At 35.7% G+C, this 21,177-nt stretch overlaps 1 protein-coding gene and 1 pseudogene across 1 annotated transcript in view; both read left to right on the top strand.

Annotated features, from left to right (window-relative positions):
- Positions 1-21,177, top strand: part of DCC (DCC netrin 1 receptor) — a 995,337-nt gene that overhangs the window by 493,332 nt on the left and 480,828 nt on the right. The window lies entirely within an intron of this gene.
- Positions 14,621-15,636, top strand: LOC140498634 (ubiquitin-associated domain-containing protein 1 pseudogene; annotated as a pseudogene).

Below are 21,177 nucleotides of genomic sequence, written 5' to 3'. Positions count from 1 at the left end.
AGAGCTGTGCCCAGGGGCAAGACCTGAGTTCAAATTCTTTTACAAGCTGTGACCTTGGGCAAGTAATCTCTGTTTTGTCTCAGTTTCATCATCTAGAAAATGGGAAAAATAATAGCACCTATTTCTTCGATGTTGTGAAAATCAAGTGAAACCATAATTCCAAAGTGCCCTGGCACTGTTAAACACTGTATATATGCTTTGTCGTTGTTATTTTAAACCAAATGAGAGTACCCTGAGATATCTGAAATTGATAACAGATATTGGCCTTGGATGTTGTTTAAATGCCATCCATGGAGGTAACAGAATTGAACAGTGTGTACTATCAGCAATGTTGGTCATTCCAACCTGCTAGTCCTAAACTGTCCTTTGGTTGCCCAGAAATATTACCAAAAACTTTTCCTTATTCTTTGGGGCTAATGCCCCTTCAAGAAGATGGCTAGCCAGTTAGGCAAATAGCTACTCCTACAAATATCAGTTAATAAATGATTCTATATAGGTTCATTTTGGAACTCTGAGAAAAGAGCAGGTACTAACAGCATTCTTAGCACTACTTCTCATACAAATACATTTTCTCTTGTCTATAAACTATCGTTGTTCTAATGGGGAACACAGAGTTTCATTAAGCTATAGATTAGTCCTGCTGGCTTCCCTCTTATTGCTGCAAAATTCAATATTCTAGGAAAACTTTATCTTAGGAAAACATGTAACAAACACAATTGACCATATTAACTTTGTCATGCCATATGGCATCAGACTGGACCTTTTAGCAGCCACAATCAATTCTGCCCTTAATTAAACTGGTCTGATCGGCTGACCTCACAGGAGGATGCTGTAGAAGTTCTAGGTATTAAGGTGATGGGTGCTAATGAATCAGATAGAAGAGGAAGAAGACTTTTAGTCATTAGAACAGTCCTTTGACACATATCTTTGCCTTAGCCTTGTTTACCTGGGTCTTTGTCTTAGGCATCTGAGGAAAACAGATCAAAATGGGTAGGGATATCAACACTGTTTTTTTTTTTCCTTTTTGTTTTAAAGAAAACCACTTGATGGTCACTGAAAATTTGAAGCAAACTAGAGTCTGAGAGGGGTCAGCTGAAATCACCACCTGTAACTTTCTCATGTTTTTCTGTTAAATGGCCTTAATCCCACTATTTTATGATGGTAACTTCACTGATGGTTATGCTTTGGATCTAAATAAAAGACACTCTCAATTTAGTCTGTATTTCTAAAAGAATATCACTTTGAAAAGGAAACATATGTTTGTATTCATGTATATATATGTACATGTGTGTACATATGTATTACATCTAAAATGAAAAAATACCTATAAATGCATACATACACACAAAGAGAAATAACATCATTTAAAGGCTACATTAAGTTTTTAATAAAAGCCAGATTTTCTGTGCAAGATGGAAGTATCCTCTATATTCCAACTAGTATGGTATCAAATTTATTGTTTTAGGTTTTGTTTTTCTTTTAAAGTTGAACTACTTAATCTTTGCAGCATAGTGATATAATATATAGGCAGCTGGAGAATAAGCCTACCTCTAAGATGGTCTAATTGTGTGTCCCTGGGCAGGTCATTTTACTTCCCTTTGACTTAGTTTCCTCATCTGAAAATGAGGAAAATAATATGTATAATCTCAATTTCTATGGTTCCTCATAAATCACAAAGGAGATATAAGCATTATAAACCATATTGGACTTGTTTTGATCCTTAAAAGATTGTATAAATATCTGTTCTTTTTCATATTTGTTTTGATTATGTTACTTTTGATAAGAAAGCTGTGTTTTCATATTTTCATATGTAGATGTCTATGTTCAAAATAATAATAACAGTTAGAATTTATATGGTGACTCAAGCTTTGAAAACATATCATGTGTGTTAAATGATTTGATACCCACAATGATAATAACACTGTAAGGTGGATGCTATTATCCCTATCATACAGTTAAGGAAACTGAGGCACTGAGAGCTTACATGACTTGCTCAGGGTTACATAGCTGATAAGTGTCTGAGATAGATTCTGAACTCAGTTTTCTGACTTCAAGTCCCATGCTTTTTCTACCCTACCACCTTGGCTGATAATGAATATTTTAAAGTTATCATTTCCGGATATACTCTATGATCATATTGATTTTCATATGAATAACTACATAGCAAATAAAAGTAGAAGTACATAATAAAAAGATTTTATTCATGTGTAGATAGTACTCCATCCATGTCTGCTTATCCTGTGTGACTCTTTTCTACATGCTCCCTACAATTTCATTGTAGAGAGTCCACTGAACACCTTGTAAGACTTCCTTGCCTTTGTGCAAGGTTATGAGGGTACAAGTGGATCACTTTGACTGCCCATCTGACATCCCTCACTCTTGCCATACGCTTATCTTATATTCTTTTCCAGTCATACAATTCTTTGTTGATATTCTTTCCTCCTGTTTTTCTCTGTGATTTTTCATTGGTTATATATTGGAGCCTCATTGAAGCCATTATATGCCTCTCCATGCTCTCAGCATTGTATAATACTTTTGGTTGTTTGGAGGCAGTAGTTTTCAATATTTTGGTGCTGTATAAAAATACCAGTAAAATATTAATATTGAAAAGGTAACCCCTTGCTTTCATAGGAAGTAAAAGAGCTTTGTAATTTCCCCCAAAAGATCAGGAATCCCTGAACTGAGGGGGTCACAAATACCTTTTAGTATTAATATAATAATAATAGTAAATGCATAAAACAGGTACAAAGTGTCATTAGGATGAGGGGGGTCACTTTCTGCAATTTAGTATCATATTGAATTATATTTTGGGGATCAGTATGAATCTTTTCCTCTTTTTTTGAAATTCAAGTTTGAATTTGAAATTTAAATCAATATGTGCCCATTTTCCATCTTCTAGCACCACTTTTGCTCTCTTTAATTTCTCAGAAATTACTGACAATTAACTTGTTCCATGAGCACATCTATAAGTTCATAGATGCTAGAGTTGGAAAGAAACTTTACAACTCATCTAATCAAATGTCCCTCATTTAAGATGGGAAGACTGAGATCTAAAGAGGCTAAGTAATTACACCAAGGTCACACAGCTTATCAAAGGCACCCTGGATCCCAAGTCTGTGTTCTTTCCACTATACTACAACAGATCTCTCTCAGTCCCTTTGAATAAGTTTTACATATACAGAAAGTGGAATTCATTTTATTGTTGAAATAGTCTTTTATAATCTTCCCTATTCTCCATGACTTCGTTTTCCTCTTTAAAATATTTATTGTACTCCTAACTGTCTGAATTTAATTCTGATTGGTGAAAATGAGAGAAATAAAATAAAAGTTAAGTAGGTCTTTCTTTTCTGTACTAGAAAGAACATTGTCAGGCTTGTAATATTGACTGCCACTAACGAGCTTTGTGATGCAGGGCAAATCCATCTTCAACTTTCTAAGCTGCAGTTTCCTCATCTAAGTAAATGGGGAATTGTTGACTTCTTATGAGGATGATATGACATAATGTATGTGAGAGTGATTTAAAAAGATAGAGTTTTGAAAAGTGTTAATTCAATTAGATACATTAATTGGTTCGGTTTCTTAGGTACTTGTTATATGCTAAACTCTAAGGAAGATACACACTTTAAAAAAGGCACAGACCCCGACCTCATGTAGTAGTAATAGTAGTAGTAGTAGTAGTAGTAGTAGTAGTAGTAGTAGTAGTAGTAGTAATAGTGGTAGTGGTAGTAATTGTAGCGGGGGTAGTAGTAGTAACAGCAATAGTGGTAGTAGTAATATTTGCTAACTTTTATATACAATTTTTAGGTTTGCAAAGTGCTTTAAAAAATTTTATTTCATCTTAGCCTTAAAACAACCATGAGAGATTGAGGCAAATATAATCTCCATCTTACAGATAAGGAAAATGAGGCAAACAGAGCTTGCTAAATGAATAAGAATCATATTACATCTGAGGCTAGATTTGAACTTGGGTCTTCTTTATTCTACATCCAGCACTCTATTCAATGTGTTAGCTAGCTGCCCAATAGTTTTACAGGGATACACAAGAAATACAAATGTAACAAAAATGGAAATACAGTGTATTCCAATGTAAAATGTATAAAAGTTCAAAAAAGTATGATAATAATACTAATTCAAATAGTTATTGTTTTTATTTCTATACTCATAGCATATTTATATACTACAAATACTTGAAATAGTTTTAAATATATTAAGAATCCTAGAATTTCAGATTAAAACTCTTCTTTATTTCTCTGTGCCACAAAATCAATGTTATGAGTCAGATAATTTAATACCATTATGGCTTTGCTCATACGTAAACTCATCTCTCCTATTATCTTTTCTCCCAGATAGAAGTAGGTGTTGCTTCCAAATTATAGAGAAAGTGAAATCAAAAAATTTCATTAATCATATGATGTACATTGATAGTATCACGTGGTAAGGCTCCACTGAAAACTCATCAAATAACTGCTTTATTTTGTGAAATTTTTTCCCCCAGTGATATCAAAATATCATGTAGTCTCAATAAGCTTATAACTTTTAACATATAACAAAGAAATGAAGAAGTGGATGTTTTTAAATTTGAATCTTGAAGTTACTTTGAATCAGTGGATTTGATACCTCCAAGTACTTTGGCTTTCTCTTAGCAAGAAACATTAAGCATAAAAGGGGCTAAGACATGTCTCTAGAAGATACAATGAGGGGTTTATTTGCATCCAGAAATTATGGATGAAAGGGAAGAACTCATTTAAAATAATTATCAAGTTCAATTTCAGGATGAATGTAGACTTTAGAAAATATAAAATGAACCATAAGAGATTTGTGAGAGTATCCTTACAATAACTTCATGCACTATAATGAAAACAGGACTTGTCACCCTAAATGGCAACTATCTAAAGATGAATACTGCTTCCTTCCCAAAAGAAGAAAATGATTGGGTGACAGTTATTAGAGCATATGACAATCAGGGGAAAAAATGTTTAGAATAGGCAGAACTCACCTTATTGAGCAATAGTATATATTCCAAACCCATAGATATAATCTGTATTTGTTAACTATATAACCAAAATTGGCAGAAATCTATAAGGATCTTATCCTACTACAGTTTAGACTGAAAAATAGAACAGGAATATTCTGTATGAGCAGCATATGTATTAACTAAACCAAAAATATATTAACAAATAAAAAAGCAATATTTTCATACTGATTTGCTTGTGGTAATTGTGGGGCTTATGACAGTAATTCAAGACTAGGTCATTACCACCAGAAAATACAGAAGAGCAACCCTTAAGGAGCTGGATTTAGTGGATTTAGTGATAACTGAACTTTATGCAAGAAAACAGTAGCAACTGTGCTGCACATAATTGTAAGCTGTAAAAATGTTGCTTTGTAAGGCATAATCTGGTGGAGAGAATTATATAGAAGGTGCTTGATATTTTTCTTAGACTGACAGATGGCAAATCCTCCTATTGGAAATACACAATTGAAAATGTTCAGGAAAACCCATTCTACAAACTTTACTGAAACTGGGTGACAACCACAAACCAACAAGTGCTGTCCATATTTATCCAGACATAACCCTGAACCATAAAAACTTAGGAATAACTTTTTTTTAATAAACGTTGTCATGCCAAACACTCCTTGTCCCTAAGCTATATAGAATTAAAAGCTTTAAAAATATAAGAGACCCAACACAGTACATCCAAATCCCATAGAAACTGACAAATATTCTCACTGTCATTCTCTGCACTACTGGGATGTACTGAAGGTCTTTTCAGTGAACCCACAGAGTATGAGCTCTCACTCAAATACTTCTATTCAACTATGAAAACAGTTATTTAATCTCTCTGTGCTATAGTCCACAGAATATTAAATAAAAATTAATAATGACAAAATAAAGTTGTCTCATTAGGTAGTTTTTATCTGAACCCCATCAAAAAAGATGAGAAGAATGAGATAATATCTTTATACTCTAAATACAGATGAAAGTGTAGCATTTTTTGCATTTTTCTTGATTTTTATTTTAGCAAAATTTTTGAGTATCCTTCATTATGAAGACTTCAAAGGGGAAGGATGTCCTTCTGAAAAAAAAAAATGAAACCCCAGGACCTTCAAAATCAGCTAGCACAGTATTATGATAAGTTGATTTATACTAGTATGAACAGTCATGAATTTATTTGAGGAAACAGGGTATATATTTTATAATTTTAACAATAACTTTATATATGCATATGTACAAACATATTTATATGTAGCTTTGCAAGATAGTCTGAATATAAAATGAAATTAGATGATAAACCACTGGACTCATTTGACATGCAAATGACCACAATCAAACCAAGAGAGAGAGCAGCAAGATAGCTTAGGAAAAATTGCTGTTGGGCTAATGTTCTAGAAGCATATCTTTTCCATGCTTTCCATAGTTATTTTGTTTATCAAATTTACTGAGGATGCAAAGCTGCCAGGCACAGGTGAGATGGAATGACAGAATATGAATCTGTGCTACTTAATATTTTATCAGTGACTTGGACAGCAGACTTACCAAATATACAAATATTACAATGCTGAGAGATATAGCTACTACAGTGCATGGCTCAGTCAATATTCCAAAATATCTTGATATCAGACTGACTCTAAGAAGGTGTACTTCAGTGAGAATAAATTTAAATATATGTTTGTTGTTTTGTTTTGGTTTTGCTTTTATCAGCTTTTCAAGCTTAAGATATGATGTCATGGTTAGAAAGTTGATTGTAAAAAAGTTAAAAAAAAAGGATTTGGGGTTTCATAAACTCAAAATTTGTCAGCAACAGTTAAAAAAGTTAATGCTACCTTGGGCTGTATTAAGAACCAGTCCCATTGTTTTCCAGACCATGAAGGAGATATTTCATTTTCATCTTGATCAGATCATCTCCGGAGATTTGTGTTCAGTGTTCGGTTCTGGATACCGTAGTTTAAGATCAATATTGTTTAGATGGGTAGTATCCCAAAGAGAGTAAACAGGATAGTAAAAGTTCTTGAGTGAATATCACAAAAAAAATAGTTGAAGACACTGAATATGTTTGTCCTGAAAGGTAGAAGACTCAGGCGGGAAGATGTGGTGTGATAGTTGTCTTTTACTTATTTGAAAGGCTGTTGTGGAAAATGGGTTCTTTTTGTTCTATTTGGCCCTTGATGGCAGAACTAGTAGCAAGGGATAGGTATTACAAAAAGGCAAATTTAGGCTTGATGTCTGGGAGTGAGGGTTGTTCTTGTTGTTGTGTTTGTCCTTGGTTCTCGAAGAGGACCATGACATCAAAATGATGACATGACTTGCAGTTGACTTTGATTTGAGTGAGGGAGGGCTGTGCAAGGTCACTGACCTCACTTTCTACTCCTGAGCCATCTGGGTCTAGTGACCAGATATTCATCAGGATGACTGGAGATCACCCAGGATACAATGTATCCTGATTCTTTCAGGCTAAGGTCTTATCACATTCTCACTTTGAGTGAGAAACACTCGTTCAATGAATAGACTACTTTAAGTTACTCAAGGGATGGTCCCTTTAATCAAAAAAAAAAAAATCAAACTGGGAGGGGAAGACCCTCAAATTTCATGAATAAAAAAGAAACAATTACTACTTAGTTATTACATCCACTCTGCCTAGGTGGGCGGGGACTTGTTGTGCAGTGTATGAGCTTCGAATTGAGGACAGACAGGTAAAAGCGGATGTATATCCTTCAGGTAGAATTATCTAAAAGTAAGGTGCCTTAGGAAGTTCCTACTCTATAATCCCATGACCACTTGTTGGTAATCTTTAGGGTTTTATGATAAAAGTTGGATGTGTCAGAGTGGAGATTCTTTTTTGAGTGGATGGATGGTAGTAGACAACCTCTGACATCCCTTTCAACTCTCAGAGTTTGTGAATATTTAAAGAACCAGAGCAAAACTTTAATGGAGAACACTGTATGCATGTATTCATATAAAATTATGTACGTTTGCATATATATGTTGTTGTTCAGTTATTTGAATTGTGTCTGACTCTTCATCACCCCTTTTGGAGTTTTCTTGACAAAGACACTTGAGTGGTTTGCCATTTCCTTCTCCCTCTCATTTTACAGATGATGTAACTGAGACAAAAAGGATTAAAACACTCATTTAAGGTCACACAGTTAGTAAGTGTCTGAAGATAAATTTGAACTCAGGTCTTTCTGACTCCAGGCCAGCACTCTCTTCTTTGCATCACCTAGCTGCCATATGCATATACGTGTGTGGGTATACACGTGTATGTGTATATGTATTCAGTGTCTTCAACTGTTCTAAAGATATAGTTAATATATTTATACATGTATTCATATATGCATGTGCAAGTATGTATATATGTATATACTACAATGAAAACAAAGCAGTTATTTAATTTATATATTTGAGATTTATATCATGGCTATAGTCAAGTGAAAAATTGAGTCCTTTGTCTGATTTGTCCATATAAAATATCAGTGTTACTGATTAGCGTCTTTTCCCACTGAATTGACAGTTTACAGCAGTATTGTTCCTCTTGCATAGACATTGACTTTTGCTCATTTTAAAATTATATGTTTCATAAGGCCGTAGATAAAAACTAGCCAAGACTGCAGAGGCCATCTAACTTCAACCCTCTTATTATACAGATGAGGAAACTGAGATCCTATGAGATTAATGTACTTGCCCAAAGTCACACAGAATACCAAAATATGCTTATCAGCATGCATGTAAGTCAGTACTTATTAACAGTGGGGAAATACTTCTTGGGGTGTCCACTTTTAAAATTCTACAGACTCAATAAATATGAGGGTATCTCCAACAGAAAGGCCATTTTATTCCTGCAATCATTCATTCTTTCATTCAGAGAACATTTATTGAACTGTGTCTATGTGAAAGGGGTTGTGGGAAATACAAAGACAAAATCCCAAAATAACTTTCTTGAAGCATGTAGATTTTTTTTGAGTTGCCCTTGTATATATGGTTGTGATTTTTTATTTGGAAAGACATGGTGATTACAAGCGTCTTCATTTCTCAAGTGCCAGTCTGAGGAGAAAAGCTCACTGCAATAGTTATCTTATGTTAACTATCTGATAGATTTTTCATACTGTGTTTACAATGCCCAAGTTTCATCAAATCTACTAAAGCAAACGTTTCTATGCTCTGAGTGGTTAAGAGTTGAAGGGCAGAATCTTCTTTTCCCTTGTTGACTATCACCTTTCCTTTCCACTAAACACGTCTTAGCCTATTAAAGTTGCTGCAAGAACTTCCATTCTTACTGGCTCTACTTGGCATTTACTGTTTAATCCCAAAGGAATCTAAGAAACAGCATCTTTATTTTTGCTCCACTAAATGTAACTTGTGTTTTTCTTGCTTGAAAGGATCTTGTGTTTGTTCTCCCTCCCATCCCATATTGCTGAAGGTTTTCATGGTAGCACTTTTAACATTTTTTTTTTTCCAGCATTCATTTAACTAGAGTAAGGCAGTCTGAGCTCTTTAGGAGACAGCGTTTGTCTTCTGTTTTATCAAAGGCAGCTGGAGTGGTCCTTGTGACAACTACTTGAGGGATTGTAGGAGCTGTTGCTAGAAAGAGCTAGCGTTACCTTTTTATGCTTTAAAAGCAAAGGGACCTGCCAAGAAAAGGTAGATCTTTTAGAACGGGACATATTTTTGTCGGTATTGCTCGCTGATTTTTCTTTTGACCTTTTGTGCCCATCTGTTTGTCCACATGCTATTCACCTATTTTTTAAGAACATTTTCCCATGTCAACTTTTCATTATTCATTTGGAAACTTGTGCTGTTGATGTGTTTTTTTCTTTTGGTTGTTGTTGATTTGCAATTGTGTATGTGTGTGTGTGTGTGTGTGTGTATTAGCTTTATTTAACTCTGTGTCAAAGGAAAGTAAGAAGAAACTTTAGTGGCTATGAAATTTGAAGTAACATTAACATCTGCTACCAGAAAGTTAATAAACAGAAAATGAAAGATGGAAAGATCAAATGCAAAAGGTCAAAGAGTCTTTTTATTCTCAATAAAACAAGATTTTTGTTTTGTTTTGTTTATGAACACTTATTTAGTACAAGGGATCATGGATCTTTCTTTTAAAAAACATAACTTCAAAGTATGCACAATACTGTAATAATTTCCTCATCTATAAAATGAAGATAATAACAGTACCTTCCTCCTAGGGTTATTATGAGGATCAAATGAGACAATATTTGTGGAACATTTAGAAGTCATTGAGCTATTCCTATGAACAAGGCTTGTGAGATAGAGTCCTACTCCCAAAATTAATTTCAGGGCTGGACCTCTGGTTTGGATTGCAGAATTACTAGATCAGGAAACTGACCAATTTTGGTTGACTCCTTTTATTCAAGTGTAACTTAGAGAACTGCGCAGAAGACTGAGTGGTTAAGTGACTTTTCTATGTCATGTTGACAGTGGATTTCAAAGACAGAACTTAAAACCAGTTGTATATACACTATGAAACCTTTTCTCATCCAGCTCAAATTATTACCCTTCTCCCCCTTTAACATCCCTTTCATAATTCAGAATGTTTTTGGAATTATTTCCTTCCCATATTATTCTCCCTTTTAACCCACCACCACACCCCAACCCTGCTTGTGTCTCTGATTGAATATATTTCCACACCATATTCTGTTTGGGAGTTCAAACCTTCTTTGTTTGTTTGAGATAAAAGTGAATTTCATCAAATGGCGTATCCATCATCCCTTCTTCCATGTTTTATATTCTTTTTGCATGTACCCCAAGTATGAGAAATAACAAGTTCCATTTACTTTTTCCCTTTTACGTTAGGGCATTCCTTTTACCTACTCGGTAGATGATAAAACTGTTTTTGGACATAGATGTTACGATATGTTTGTTTTTTTAAAAAATCAGCTTGATTAAAGTTATATCAGATATACAGATTTATATTGAATATCTAGACAGAATTATCCATGGAATTAATTCTATCTAATTTAGATAGAATTATAGACCTAGAGCTAGAAAGATGTTTGGAGGTTATCTGGTCAATCCCTAATTTTTACAGATGAAGAAGCTGAGCCCAAGAGAATATTTGGGGATGCCCAAGATCACAAAGGATGTAAGAAGCAGTGTTGGGAGTTGAATCCTTGTTCTTTGGTTCCAAATCAAGTACATTTTCCATCAGATCACATGCTGCTTATAAAAGGACTAGGAGATCCATAGATTTCCTTATAGTTCTATTATTATTATTTTATAATATAATTAATCTGCCTTGAGACAAATATAGCTTAGAAATAAATACTTTTTTAAACACCTCTATTTGGACGTTAGGGTTACCCACACTCTGGTATAACTTTACCTTTTGAGTCTTATCTCTTCCTATAATGTGGTGGGTACTCTGCACTTCAGTCAGATTGTCCTTCTTCTTGTTTCCCTATATCTCCAGCACCCTTTTACCTCCTTAACTTTAATCTCATTATCCCCTACCCCTCTACTATTCCTTCTTTCTATTGTGTCTTTTTAAAATTCACCTATACCTTAAAATAGCTTAAATGCCCCAAAACTATCCATGTTCTTGCCAACTTGAAATCATCTTTGTCTCCTTAAGACCTTTCTACTGACATAGCAATACAGCTCTGGGCAGAGAGTTAGGAAGACCTAAGTTCAAATCTTGCCTCACACACTAGCTGTATGGCCCTGGGTAAGCTACTTACCCTGTATTTGTCTTGGTTTCTTCACTTGTAAAATGGGGATAGTAATAGTCACTACCTCACTGGGTTGTTGTGAGGATCCAATGAGGTATTTGTAAAGCAATTGGCATAGTCCCTAGAACATATAGGCATTTAATAAATGCCTGTTTCTTCACTGCCCTCCGTCCTCTCTTCCTCAAGATTACATCAGATTTTTTGGTTACCACATCATATTTCCCCTTAGAACAATCTAAAATTATTCTGATCCAGTACTGGTCGATGGTTAGAATAACACATCTGTTTATAAGAGGGAATTTGGCAGTTATTAAAGTTAAGCATTGTGGAACTCATTCAGTGTCACCTTCAGCAAAACTAATACAGTCTCTTTTGTTTGCCTTTTTGGTACCATGACAGCAAAGCATCTCAAGATTGCTGTGGTGCCCATCTTCCATACAAATGTCATAAGGAATCTTAGACGACAGATACAGTCTTTTTTAAAAAAAAGTAAATGGACTGCTTTATCAGCAAAATTTTTCTGTATTATCTACTTAAATAAAACAACAAAGGAAAGTGTGTCTCTCAAGTAGACTTTTGAAACTGTGTAATTGCAAAACTTATTGGGAAAGGAAAAAACCTAATGTATATTTGTAGCATCACTGTGATATTCAAAGTGTCTACAGTAGCCATGAATATCCTGGCACAGTTCTGAATCATTAAATATCACCAACTCTCCACATGGACGACAGAACCAAAATATATATTCAGACACCAGAAAGTCAAATCCATTATAGCAACAAAAATCTATACATAATAACAATGCAGAGGACAACACCATCCCCAAGTCTTCTCCCTGCTAGGCTTCCCACAAACCAGCTCCATTAAACAAATCACAAGCAGACCCCCTTAAACAAAATCACAAACACGTTCTTTCTCTCAGTCTAACCAACTGCCTACATGCCTACATCCTTCCTAGCTCTGACTAGACTCTGACCAATTTCCTCTCAGCTTTGCTCTAGCTCTGCCTCTTCCTGTTCCACCCATTCAGCAAACTCCTCCAACCCAGGCTCCATGTGACTTAGGCTTCCATGAGACCCAGGCGGGTCACATAGGCCTATTAATGAATGGGAAAGATCTCCTCATTTAAATTAACATTACAATATTTTTCAAACAGAGCACTTTAAGGTTTAAGGATTGCTAAACTCAGTACCCTTTTTTTTTTTTAAAAATCTCAGTGGGATGCTACAGTTACTGTTGACTAACAAGAGACTGGGAAGCATTTAATGAAATGAAATTTACCAGATAATCATAAAGTCTTACATTTTAATTCTTCAATGGATCTTTGATCTCACTGATAGAAGTACTCCCTCCCATGATACATATTGCAACTCCTCTATACGCTTTTATCTCTTTTCTCAGGGTCTTTACTAATATGCTATGACCCTTCCTCTAGTTCTCCAGACATTATGCTTTATACTTGGGTTCAAAAAGTCAAGCATCACATGTACTGTACAAGAAGAACAAGGCATGCATTTTTCTTTCTGTTAAAAAGGTCTGGGTCTTGTTGGACTGCAAGTTCACTATAATTCAACAAGGCAAGATGGCAACCCAAAAGTCTGCAGCAGACTGAGTGACACATGGATTAGAATAAGTTTCCTAGTCAGAACACCAATATTATATTGATTTCTGAATGCTCGTTATAGGCAATATATTAACAAGGTAGAGAGCAGTTAGAAGAAAGTGATCCAAACAGCAAGGAAATTGGAACCCATCCCATGAGTGAATCAGTTATGGAAATAAGAATTTTAATCTTGGAGAGAAAGACTTGGGGGGAAAAGGACTCATGGTAGCTGTCATCAAATATTATAATTTGAAAGGCAGATTTGATTTCTTCTGCTTGGTCCCAGAAGATATCTCTAGAAGCAATGAAGGGAAGTATATGAGAAGCAAATTGTAATTCTCCAAAAGTAGAATGTGGTGCCTTTACAGGTTCTGATTTTTCTCATCCTCTAGGTTTCTAAGTGAAGAAAGAAATTTGAGGATGTCAGATCATATTCCTGAAGACATTGTTATTAGTGTTGGGGGAGGGAGAAGAGAGGTTGGAAAATGGGGTGGCATGGTCAGATCTCTGATTTAAGAAAATTATTTTGGCATCTTTCAGGAAGATAGATTGGAGAAAGTGAAAGACTGGAAACAAGATTAGTGAAGACTGGGGTTCTTTCTCAACCTGGGGTTCTTTCTCAACCTGGGGTACATGACCCTTGATGGAAGCTAGGTGATAAAACACTGAGCCTGTAGTTAGGAAAATCTCTGTTCAAATCCAGCCTTAGATATTTAATAGTGACAGGACCCTGGGCAAGATATTTAATAACTGTTTACTTTAGTTTCCTAATCTGTAAAATGGGGATAATAGTAACCTGCCTCCCAGAGGTACTGAAAAGATCAAATGAGATAATGATTTTAAAGTACTTTGAATGTCCCTGGCTCACATAAGGGCCTTATAAATATTGGTATTGCCGTTGATGATGACGATGCCATTGTTAGCCTTTTTAACTTTTATTTTCCTTTGAAATCCTACTTATTATTTTATGCATTTAAAACACTTATTCTAAGAAAAATCCAGATGTTTTACTGCTGTCAAAGGATCCATGAAACAAAGAAAGCTTAAAAACCCCAGACACTTTCAATGCAACGGCAGTGGTGCAAGCCAGGGCTGAGGGTGGCAAATGACATGTCCCTATGGGGCCAGAGCTGGAATCAGGGCTGGACCAGGGTCTCTGGGAACTAAATTCTCTCCTTCTCTCACTCTTCCCCCATGGTGAACTTTCATGGGCTGGGACCCTGCCCTGGGGAGGCTGAGGAGGGCAGTGTGAGGTGGCAGTGGCAGGTGGCTAAGGCCAAGGGAGACTGAGGCAGGTGAGGTCTGGGCCCATCCAGACACTGAGGGAAGGCAGTGATGTTCCTGCAGGAGGAGATCTTCCCCAGGAAGATCCTGAGTCTTCACATCTGCACCATGGAAGGCACTGAGTGACTGGAGGATGTCACCAAAGATACCATGGTGGAGAAGCTCAAGGAGTGCTGCCTCAAATACTGTATATGTGGGTACTTAGAAGATTGCAAAAGTGTAACACATCATAAATTAATACATACTGCTTCAGAGAGGGTCCTGAAAGACACCAAAACTATTTGAGAAGAAAACATTCAAGATAAAGTTGCCTTACTATTAAAACAAAAAACAAGCGAAAAAACAAAAAACCAAGCTCCTCCTCCAAAGATGACTGACGTTTCAGCTGAGGAAAAGAAAATACAAGAACAGAAAGCTCCAGACAAAGATGTTATTCTCAAAGCAATAGCAAATATTCCCTCCCACAGTGTAGACAGGACTCATCACAGCATGAGACACTTCCAGACAGAAACTAGGAAGATCTTGGTTTCGCTTACAGACGTGGCACAGAAATTGTTAGCATTGAACTCAGATGCAGTTGAATTATTTAAAAAAGGCAAATGTAATGTTTGATGAGGATCAGAATGATGCCTGAGTAGATGAAGCTTCTGGTGGATCTAATACAGAAGGGAAGGAAGTCAAGAATGAGCTAACAGAAATTTTTAAGAAACTGTGCAGGAAAAGAGAATTTCTGCCATATTCAAGAGCTGTCATTGCTCTGATGGAGATGGGATTTGATGAAAAGGAAGAGGGAGACGCCCTGAAAGTAAAGAGCTAGCAAGATGCAGCATGCTGGGAGACAGAAAACCTTCACCAGAAGATTTAGATAAGAGAATTGATCCAGACAGTCCTCTCTTTCAAGGCATTCTTGACAACCCAGTTGTGCAGTTAGGACTAACTATCCTAAAACCTTGTTAGCGTTTGAAGATATGCTTTAAAATCCATTAAATAGCACACAGTGGATGAATGACACTGAAACAGAATCTGTCATGCTAGAGATCTCCAGAATCTTTCCATAACCTAGGGGACTAGACACCCCTCCACTCTGCTGCTCCCACTGTTCTAAGCTTCAGGTTCCTCAGAAAAGAAGGAGCCTGAGGATTTGGGGGGAGAGGAAGAAAACTAGCTTTGGGTATTTGACTAGAGGTCCTCTTAGTTATATTTCTCAAACAAGAAAGAGTGTGGCTTATGACCAGCTGGAAATGTACGTGCTTTAAGGGATTTATTGGTAGTGTCAGAAAGGTTTGCAATCAGTTATGATTGAATTTAAAAATCCGTATCTCAAAAAATACTGATGCAAACTATTTACATGGGAGTATTTGAGACAATAATGACTGCTCTGGTTTTATACCTTATTGCTTTAAAAAAAGAATTTGTGAGTATAGTTCACAATTCAGCATTTTTAGCATCTGATCAATGTTTACAAAAAGTGATTGAACACTTCAGCGAGGAATTAAATGATATACTCATCTCTAAATTATATTGAGTTATGATTGTTAAAATGAAATGCTATTTGAATTGACCCTTAAGAGTTTGATTTTAAAATCTAGATGTTATTTGAGAGAGCATGTTTCAATTCAAACTTAACATCAGGCATACTAATTTATGTAGATTAATTCATAGGTTAAATTTCTTTAATAAATATTTCCCCTTTTCTGTAAAAAAAAAAAAGATTAAAAACTTCATTATTTCAGTGGTGTATTGGAGAAATGATGAGGTCCATGTGAGTGGAGAGAAGGAGTTGAATGCAAGAGATATGAAAATAAATGTGTCTTTCCCTCCCCTAAGTTTAATGGCTAATATCTTATGATTTCTGATTTGTGGCTTCTTACATTGACAATTCTCTTTGGACTTCCAATGAACTCCTGCCCTCAGCCTTCGTAACTTGGAGACTCAACACTTAAAGGTGAACATGCTGACTCCCCACCCAGCAGGTGCTCATCCTGATTGGGCCCAGGATGTCTGGAAGTAGTCATCATTGCTAAGGAAGTTCATACAAAGGACAAATCACATCCAGCTGGGATGGTCAGGTCAGTTATGTAGGTTACAAGATTTAAAGTGGATCTTGAAGGATGGGTCTTACATGAAGCTAAAATTGATTTTCTTAGTTTTATAGCTCTAGAAAGGATATTCATTTCTAATAAAGCAGCACGCACACTTAATTACAGTCATTTAGTGGTACTTTCCTCCATTTTAATTAGTTTTCTATGAACTAATTTTGATTTAGTTAAATAATAAAGAGGTTGCCTTTGCACAGTGAGCTGTGAGGGCTCTAAAGACTATGGTCCCCTACCCTGAAAGAAAAAAAAAAATGTTTGTATAACACATAGATTAATTAGCTCAGCAAAATGGACCAGACTTCTCTACCCAGGAGACATTTTCTTAAGAATATACTGGATTCCTTGTCCTGGTTTAGTCACCTCTACAATCATCCTCACAACTGTGATCGTAAGTAGCTGGATTCTTGTACCTTGTTGAATGATACTGATGAGCTGGTTACGTTGACAGGCACACACTTTCTTTGAGGGGAGGGTCAAAGGTTAAGAAACTGGCAGAGGTAAGAGAGTGAGATTTCTGGGAAAGCTGAGATGCTGCATTTTTGCCCTAGTTTCCAATCTGCTGCTCTGCCCCCAAGCTTTTGTCTCCCTGGATAGTTCCTGAACCAATATCATAAAAGTCAAGGATGCTTCATCTCAATATGTACCTTGTTCATTTAGGCTGTCAGATGTAGTTTAGTTTCAGTTATTTATAAGAGCACCTCAGTGCACTGGTAAATAGAAGGCAGTGATTGTCAAAGAGCAATGGAGAGAGGTTCCCTGACTTTCAAGGCTGCTTAGATATTGAACAGCTGTGAGACATTCAGAGCCCAGTTCCATCCCTGACCTGGGTTTGCCAGGACGGACATCGGTTTTTGTTTCGCTTTGTCTTCTGTGAAATGGTGATAGCAGTTCCGACACATTTCGCAGTACTGTAAAATACCCCGAAAGAACAAAATAGCCCATGCAAGTTATATAAACTACTTGATTTCACTAATAGCAGTAATAATAGCTAACATTTATACAATACTTAGAACCATTTTACATAAGAAAAAAACATGAGGAAACTGAAGCAAATAGGCATTTCGTAAGTTGATTTAAACTCAGGTTTTGTGGCTCTGTTGGCAGCTAAGTGGTGCAAGGATAGAGTGCTGGGCCTGAAGTCAGGAAAACTCAACTTCATGAGTTCAGTCTGGCCTCAGACACTAGCTGTGTGACCCTGAGCAAGTCATTTTACCCAGTTCGCCTCATGTCTTGATGTGTAAAATAAGCTGGAGAAGGAAATAGCAAACAACGCTAGTATTTCTACCAAGAAAAGCCCAGATGGGGTCAAGGAAAGTTGGACACAACTGAAAAAAAAAAAACTTAAGGATAACAAATTCTTGACCGTAGGCCCAAAGCTCTATGCACTGCTTTAGGGAAACGTTTAGTTAGGGTACACATTTCTTCCTAAGGTCAATGTTTCAGTGAAGTCTCCAAATAGTAAGTTAAAAGAAAAGAAAGCTATGGCTTGTTGCAAACTTGTAGTGTTGAGGTTTATAGAAGTGTGTGTGTCGACAAGGCAGAGGTGTGTAGTACAGTGTTTGCAGGTAATCATTTCTAAGCAGGACATAATTAGAGCCATTTAGTGGTTCCTTTTTCCATTTTGATTATTGTTTTCTATGACCTAATTATGATTTAGTTGCTTAGTAAAGAGGTAGCATTTCAGCAAGAACTTTGAAGTTCTGTGTTCACTGTGTATTTCTTTATCAATATACAATGTATGTATTTATGTAAAAATGTATTTATATGTTAACCTCCTATTGTGTTCAAAGCTGTGTGACCATGTACAGAGGATACAAAGATGGATACAACACTGCAACTTTAGAAAAAGAAACAGGACCAATATAAGATAGGAGGGAGGGTTTAAAAAAATAATACATAAAAATACATATATATGTATATATATATATATATATAGAGAGAGAGAGAGAGAGAGAGAGTTATACACACACAGAGATGTATAAATGTGTGTGGATATATATGTATATATGTACATATAAATATATATTTACACGTGTGTATACTTGTATATACATATATATGAATATAATTTTTAAGACTTAGACATGTAAAAACATTAAAAATATAATGGGTATCTCTGCTCATTGATGTGGCTATTTTCTCCATTGGGGCAAGTCACTCAGCAAATCCAACCTTTCTCAACCTGCATAATTCTCGTCCATGTTCTTCAAAGATACCATCCTTTAGTTAGTTTATTTTGTATTTCATGGGCACCAGTCGAATTTGTGGATCACCAGTTTCCTTCCTCTTCACTCATGCCACATAGCAAGCCTACCGTGCCATTTTCAAATGACACATTTTCTGAAAGATATCCCCTCATGCCACTTTACATGCTTGTCTTTATCAGAAATATTCTATACTGTAATTATACTTACGATGTATATTCTATTTGTCCTTTGAAACACCTACAACTTTGGCTCATCAAAGATTATGGTGTTTCAGTATCTGTAACCACATAATGTCACACGGAAAATATTTACATTAGAAATACTACTCTTAACTCCAGGGAGCATATTGGGATCATTAAAGGCAGTCACAATTTCCCAAACACAATTTACCCTGATTTCTTCCTCCTATTTAATTTGGGGACCAACTTATTACTCGTTGGCATGAATACTTTAATCTTTCCCAGCTATGCCTACTGAATTCATCTTCTTAAAACACGTAAGACATATTTCTAATTCTCATAGTTTATTTGCAGTTGAGGTATTTGGATCCAAAAGTGGTAGTTTTTATTTTACATTGAAGATAAAAGATAGTGTTATGTGAGTTCTGTACCCTAACTGTGTAAGTTCCATCTATGAACACTTTTCAGATGATATGAATAAATTAATAAAAATGTATTTATTATGTATTTATGTGTGAAGCACCTTGCTAAATGCTGTGGGGAAGCATAAATAGTCACTGTTGTCCAGGATCTCATACTCCAATTAGGGAACACAACACATAAAGCAAAGTTCAGCTGTGGAGTGGTTTAACTTATCAGACTTAACTATTCTGAATCTTCTGAATGCAGCAAAAATTCAGATGAGAAGCTCAAGGAGTTCTCAGGTTATACCAATAGATCAGATGACAGTGTCATGGGTCTGTAGGGTAGATAGTATGGTCTTCATTTGGAAGAAATAGACTTAATGACTCTCAATTCATACAAGTCATGTAAACATTCAAGTACTCTTGATGGGTTCTAGGTGATCTAGGACAATGAAGGAAAGGGGGAGGACATTGAATGTGATATTGAATCTTCTGCCACCCTTTTGTCCTAGACGTTTTTTTGATTCTGAATATAATTCTGTTGGTTTTCATATCCCTTGTCCCATAGACTTATTTTTATTCTTGTTATTTTTGACCATTTTATGAGTTAATATTACTCAAAATCTTATATCATCATTAAACATATTTTTTGTATTTTATGCCAGGATTATCTTTGGCCAGAATAGTTCCCTGCTTGTCTAGGAGGATCAATATTTTATGGGCTCTTTTTGATTCCTTGCTGATGCAACTTTTATGTAGGTTGAGGTTTTATACAAAATGGTGATAATTAACATCACTATTTTTGCCTTTTTACATTTCTGATTTCTGAGCATTTCAACTCATTTGAATAGGCCAGTATGAATCTGTTGCAATTAGTTATAATGTCATCTTTTCATCTTTATTCTGTCATCAGTTTGATGATGATTTTGTTCACTCAGATAATAAGCAATTTGTTTCTGTGAAGTTATAGATAGCTTCGTATTTCTATGTGAGTGCATGTGTATGTGTGTGTGAGACTCAGTGTATGCTTTGTCCAGCACCTTCCAATTCTTTTCTAAAGGAAATGAATCATGATATACAACTTTTAGGCTTCTAAGTAGTTTAAAACCCTTTTTGACCCCTTTCATTTTTCAAAACTAAGCCCTGTTTCCCAACACATTCTTTGTGATCCTATCCTGTGCCCTCCTTCACATTGAAATCACATATTAATTTATTTTGAAAGAGTTGTATCAAGGACATGAAGATGGAGATAATGTATTGTGAAATGAAAAAGATGGGAGAAGGAGCTCAAATTGAATGCTAGACCTCAATTTCTTCAGTAATGTAATAGGCAAGGGCTTCAGCTTCAAGAGAAGAAGGGAAGCATGGGAGACTTGAGCAGATAAAAGCAAGTCTAAATAGATTATGTATATAGAGAGATAAGGAATCTGTTAGGGAGGAATAAAAGGACTGCTTTGCAGCAGTGAGGGCCCACTCAGAATTAGATAACATTAATTTGTAAAATTCTCAGTCAGCATTGTTATGAGATTTCCTTCAGTTGTGTTAAGTGGCTCTTGAGTATGATTAGAGGAGGCAGACTGTGGAAGTAATCCAAGGTTGTTGTTTGGCAAAAGATGAGCCATAATAGGATAAGAGAGCAAAGGATTTAAGAGCAAAAGATAGGGTAGAGTTGAAACAGTTAACTATTGGGTTGAAATTAAAGAAAAAAGAAATTAAAAA

Source organism: Notamacropus eugenii, chromosome 4, assembly GCF_028372415.1.
Source record: "Notamacropus eugenii isolate mMacEug1 chromosome 4, mMacEug1.pri_v2, whole genome shotgun sequence".
NCBI classification, from domain to species: Eukaryota; Metazoa; Chordata; class Mammalia; order Diprotodontia; family Macropodidae; genus Notamacropus; species Notamacropus eugenii.
The sequence above is the reverse complement of the archived record's forward strand: the minus strand, read 5'-3'. Positions and strand labels throughout refer to the sequence as shown.